The following is a 6,000-nucleotide window of genomic DNA, read 5'->3' on the forward strand; positions in this document are numbered from 1 at the left end:
CAGTGTGCATCAGTGTGTGTCAGTGTGTGTCAGTGTGCGTCAGTGTGTGTCAGTGTGTGTCAGTGTGTGTCTGTGTGCATCAGTGTGCGTCAGTGTGCATCAGTGTGTGTCAGTGTGTGTTTGTGTGCATCAGTGTGTGTCAGTGTGTGTCAGTGTGTGTCAGTGTGTGTCAGTGTGCATCAGTGTGTGTCAGTGTGCGTCAGTGTGTGTCTGTGTGCATCAGTGTGCATCAGTGTGTGTCAGTGTGTGTCAGTGTGTGTCAGTGTGTTTCAGTGTGTGTCAGTGTGCGTCAGTGTGCGTCAGTGTGTGTCAGTGTGTGTCTGTGTGCATCAGTGTGTGTCAGTGTGCATCAGTGTGTGTCAGTGTGTGTCAGTGTGCGTCAGTGTGCGTCAGTGTGCGTCAGTGTGCGTCAGTGTGTATCAGTGTGTTTCAGTGTGTGTCAGTGTGTGTCTGTGTGCATCAGTGTGTGTCAGTGTGTGTCAGTGTGTGTCAGTGTGTGTCAGTGTGCATCAGTGTGTGTCAGTGTGCGTCAGTGTGTGTTTGTGTGCATCAGTGTGTGTCAGTGTGCGTCAGTGTGTGTCAGTGTGTGTCAGTGTGTGTCAGTGTGTTTCAGTGTGTGTTTGTGTGCATCAGTGTGTGTCAGTGTGCGTCAGTGTGTGTTTGTGTGCATCAGTGTGTGTCAGTGTGTGTCAGTGTGTGTCAGTGTGGGTCAGTGTGTTTCAGTGTGTGTCAGTGTGTGTCAGTGTGTGTCTGTGTGTGTCAGTGTGCGTCAGTGTGTGTCAGTGTGTGTCAGTGTGTTTCAGTGTGTGTCAGTGTGCGTCAGTGTGTGTCAGTGTGTGTCAGTGTGTTTCAGTGTGTGTCTGTGTGTGTCTGTGTGTGTCAGTGTGCATCAGTGTATGTCAGTGTGTGTCAGTGTGTGTCAGTGTGTGTCAGTGTGTTTCAGTGTGTGTCAGTGTGTGTGTGTGTTAGTGTGTGTCAGTGTGTGTCAGTGTGTGTCAGTGTGTTTCAGTGTGTGTCAGTGTCAGCGTCATGTGACAATGTTGTCGTTTTCCTCAGGTCAGAAGTGATGATTAATGATTATGTGAAATAATATCATTGCGATTAATTTCCTCAATATTGCGATTAAATATGCGATTATTTTTTCAATGTTTGATGCATTTTATCTTTAAAACAATCAATTATTAACTTTACAGTAAAATTTATTTGTGATTGTTAAGATCAAGTTATGAATGGATTTTAAGATAAAGGTAAAGTTTAATTAAATTAGATAAACAGAAGGTTTATTCACTTTAATTTAACTCACTAGTGTGTTGTGTTCATACAGAGGTGTGTAGAGTTGTGTTGTTCATGTTGTTGTGTCATAAACTGCTCTTTAACTCGTTGATCACAGAAGTGTCGACGTCTCTTCTTCTGCCATTATGTCGCAAATGCGACTAATGGGACTTGTTGTATAAACAAAGCGGGGCATGATTACAGCTGGCTGGAGGAGTGAAGGCATTATTACGTCATAATGGACTCTCGTAACCTCTCGTTCGCCCAGATTACAGACGGGGTAGAACTGTACTTTATAGCACAATATACTCATTTTGAAAAACACAATCACGAAGATCCTTCCAGAAGAAGTACTTTGATTACATCTGAAGATACTGTTTCTTCATAGACGATGTAGAAACTGTATTGTCAGCGAAGCTTTAATAAATACTTCAGATCTGAGCGAGTACTTAAGGACATGTTTTACTGCGTCAGGTCTTCAAACACTTGAAACATTAGAAGCTCGTGATGATTCGTCATTGATTGACAGAGACTCTCCCTCCATTAAGACCATGTGACCCGAGCCATCCCTCCATCATCAGCTCAGAGAAGAGTGAACTATGAACATGATGACGAGCCGTCACTCACTTTGATTGACATGAGTGCTGCTCTGTTGAAGATATGAAACCACATGGACATGAGAGGAAATGTGTTTTACTGCGAGTGTTGATAAATGTTTTTTGGTTTAGAGAAAAGTTTCATTAAAGTCGTTCACTTTTGTTTAACAGAAAACAAACTATCAGTAAAATAAGAATCAAGTCCATATTATTGATTCTTATTGATTAATTACTTTTACCTCTTGGAATGTTAACACATCAATGTATGTAAAAGAATATTAGAGAAAGCACAGTAGTACAGAGTAGGAGCGTGTTGTGATAGTGTAGTAACAAGTATATATGTGTAGTATTGTCCAGTACTTGACTCTGGTGTTGTGATAGTGTAGTAACAAGTATATATGTGTAGTATTGTCCAGTACTTGACTCTGGTGTTGTGATAGTGTAGTAACAAGTATATATGTGTAGTATTGTCCAGTACTTGACTCTGGTGTTGTGATAGTGCAGTAACAAGTATATATGTGTAGTATTGTCCAGTACTTGACTCTGGTGTTGTGATAGTGTAGTAACAAGTATATATGTGTAGTATTGTCCAGTACTTGACTCTGGTGTTGTGATAGTGTAGTAACAAGTATATATGTGTAGTATTGTCCAGTACTTGACTCTGGTGTTGTGATAGTGTAGTAACAAGTATATATGTGTAATATTGTCCAGTACTTGACTCTGGTGTTGTGATAGTGTAGTAACAAGTATATATGTGTAGTATTGTCCAGTACTTGACTCTGGTGTTGTGATAGTGTAGTAACAAGTATATATGTGTAATATTGTCCAGTACTTGACTCTGGTATTGTAGTATTTACAGACCACATGACTCTTGATGAAGTCGTAACTACTTTCATTTGTTTTCAAACCAAAATATGTCCAAACATCAGCTTTAGAAGCTGCTGGACTCACTGTATCCTCTCGTCCTCAGTCATCATTCTTCATTTTGCTCTGGAGGATATAAAGACTGCTGCCATCTAGAGGCCAGAAGTTTAATAGCAAGACAAACATGAACAAACGCTTTGAATATATTCATGTTAATTGTCAATGTAAATAATTGATAAAGTTAATTATCAACATATTTAATGGTTTAATTGTATATTTGCTCCTTCAGTCTAGTGATGTCAGCGACAACATTATTGATTTTACTACTTTAACTAATTCTCTCTTTTCTTTTTCTGTCATTACAAACGTAATATTGTGAAAATAGCTGGTGGTGTTTGAACCGAAGCATCATCGTATTTGATTATATATTTTTATTATTATTTTCTTCACATTTGTTTTGTTCACTTTTCTGAATCAACTGTCGATGTTTTCTTCCTCTGAGGTTCTTGTCGTTTCAACTGGTGTCGTTGCCATGAATCCTTCAATCAAACAATAATAAAACAGACTATTTTTGAAGCTTCTAAGAATAAACACCAGACGCCGTTTATATCTGGAGAACGAAGGTTGAGGAACGTCGGCTCGTGTTTGATTGACACGTTGCTCGTGAGTCAGAAGTCCAGGATGTGAGTCGAGGGACGAGCAGAGAATCACAGACAACACTGACTCATGGGGTCAGAGGTCGGGAATCAGTCCAGGCTTGTGTTCTAATCCTTCCTGTGACGCTTCCAGGAATTCTCTGGTTGTGTAGCAACACACACACCAGCGACTACACACCTCTGTTCAACCTCAACACCATGAAACGTAAACACATGTTTGTCACTAAGACTCAAGAAAGTATTTGATAAAATGTACGTTTGATGGTTTTTTTCGAAGGAAATCATTGAAAACCATCAAAACAAAAATGTTTTTCCTTCACGTCACTCGTCTAGTTTCCAAACACAAGTGAGTTTGTTCTCAGGAAGGAGACGTTTCTTCTTCTGGGCTCAACATTCCTTCATGTTCTCGCTGATGAACGACTAACAATACAAAACTCAAAGCGTTCAAAAGGTAACTAACAGTAACTAAAGGATCAAAGGAACATAAATTCAATCCTATAACAAAAACAAATCTTTTATTTGTCGTTTGATCGTCAGAAATGCTCATAACTGTCAATCAATCGTAATTAAAATAAAGTTCCTTAAAGAAAAGTAAAGAAGCAAAAGATGGTGAAGATTAAAGTGATCGACTCACAGTAAGAAGGTCACAGGTTCACTTCCAGGTCAGGAGGGAGTCGACTCATGACCTTCCTGTGTGTAGTTAGTATGTTCTCTCCTTGTTGAGTGGGTTACGCACTAATACACTAGTACACTACTACACTAATACACTACTACAATACTACAATACTAAACTACTACACAAATACACTAATACACTAATACACTAATACACTAGTACACTAATACACTAATACACTACTACAATACTACAATACTAAACTACTACACAAATACACTAATACACTAATACACTAATACACTAGTACACTAATACACTACTACACTAATACACTAGTACACTAGTACACTACTACACTACTACACAAATACACTAATACACTAGTACACTAGTACACTAATACACTAATACACTAGTACACTAGTACACTAATACACTACTACAATACTACACTACTAAACTACTACACAAATACACTAATACACTAATACACTAGTACACTACTACACTACTACACAAATACACTAATACACTAGTACACTAGTACACTAGTACACTACTACACAAATACACTAATACACTAATACTGTAATACACTAAGACACTAATACACTCATCTCACCATACAATATATTTGGACAAAACTTTCTAAATGTTCGTGTCTGTAGTGTCATAGTAGGAAGTTCCCGTATCCTCTCGTCCTCAGTCAACGGTGGCACCTTACGCAAATTATTATTTAAAAAAGGGGAAAAATGAAGAAAATCAATACAATGTGGTTGAATATCGATACAGTATTAATAATAATAATGTATATTTATAAAGTGCCTTTCTAGACCAGGGTCACAAGCGCTTTGACAGCCACTCACACACACTGATGGGAGTAGACATCACTTTACCCTGATGCTCCTGATGGTAAAGTCTTGCTCAGGGACACAACGACACAAGCTTGTCTGGAGCTGGGATTGAACCTGCAACCTCTTGGACTGCAGGCACCCACTGTCTGAGCTATGACGCCCCCATCTGAGCTATGACGCCCCATATTAGATCAATATATAGCAATGTATACATTTTTTTAGTAACTCGAATTAAAGTACGATCATGAAGTAAATCTGCTCAGATACTGCAGTTTCATGTATTCGGTGTGAAATGTTTCGAGTTCATGACCTTTTCAAACGTGTTGGTTGTGACTCGTGATGGTTGACATCTGCACATCTGTCCATCTGCACATCTGTCCATCTGCACATCTGTCCATCTGCACATCTGTCCAGGAGGTCAGAGGTTCAGGGTCGACTCTGGTGTTTGTCCTTCAGTCGTCTGCTGTGAAGCTGCTGACGTGATCAGAACCATCAGCATTGATTACACAACATTGATCACCAGACTCCACTGACGTGTTCAGTTGAACAAGCTTCGAAACATCAACAAACATTAACACAAACTTCTGATACTAGACTCTTAACACAGACTCACACCTACAACACAAATAAAGCTCTTTAAAAAACATATTTGTAAAATATAAACTAACTCTTTGTTTCAAAATAAAAACATCTTTCTCTTCACAAACTTAATTTACCAAAACCATGGAAATCTGACGCAAAATCAAATGATTCAACAAAATAAGCCTCAAGTTTGTTCCTGAGTTTGATGACATTTTCGTGCTAAAACGAACAAAACACGGAGTCCGTTCCGTCGCTCCAACGCGACGTCAGTCCGTCCCGGGTCTTATGCTTCGCTTCGTGGAGAAAGATGAACAAGCAAGAGTGAGTCACGGGTCGTTTATTCGCTGCTTCAAGTCAAACAAAATACAAGGTTTACGATCGATCGGACACACTTTCTCTCGGCGACTGTACAGATCAATAGTCCCGGAGAAAAGGTCCCGATCTGTAGAAACATCGCTATATTTAAGGCAAGTTTCCCACCCAGGGGTCGTCCCTTTCCGGCCAAATGGTTCTTTCAAGTTCCCTGTGCCAACGATCCCCCGTAGAGAGACATCCTG

At 39.5% G+C, this 6,000-nt stretch overlaps 1 protein-coding gene across 6 annotated transcripts in view; it reads left to right on the forward strand.

Moving 5' to 3' along the window:
• camk2g2 (calcium/calmodulin-dependent protein kinase (CaM kinase) II gamma 2) overlaps positions 1 to 6,000 on the forward strand; it is a 67,613-nt gene that overhangs the window by 22,260 nt on the left and 39,353 nt on the right. The gene's annotated exons all lie outside the window — the stretch shown is intronic.

The sequence above is a fragment of the Callionymus lyra genome, chromosome 11 (assembly GCF_982586985.1).
Source record: "Callionymus lyra chromosome 11, fCalLyr1.hap1.1, whole genome shotgun sequence".
Classification (NCBI taxonomy): Eukaryota; Metazoa; Chordata; class Actinopteri; order Syngnathiformes; family Callionymidae; genus Callionymus; species Callionymus lyra.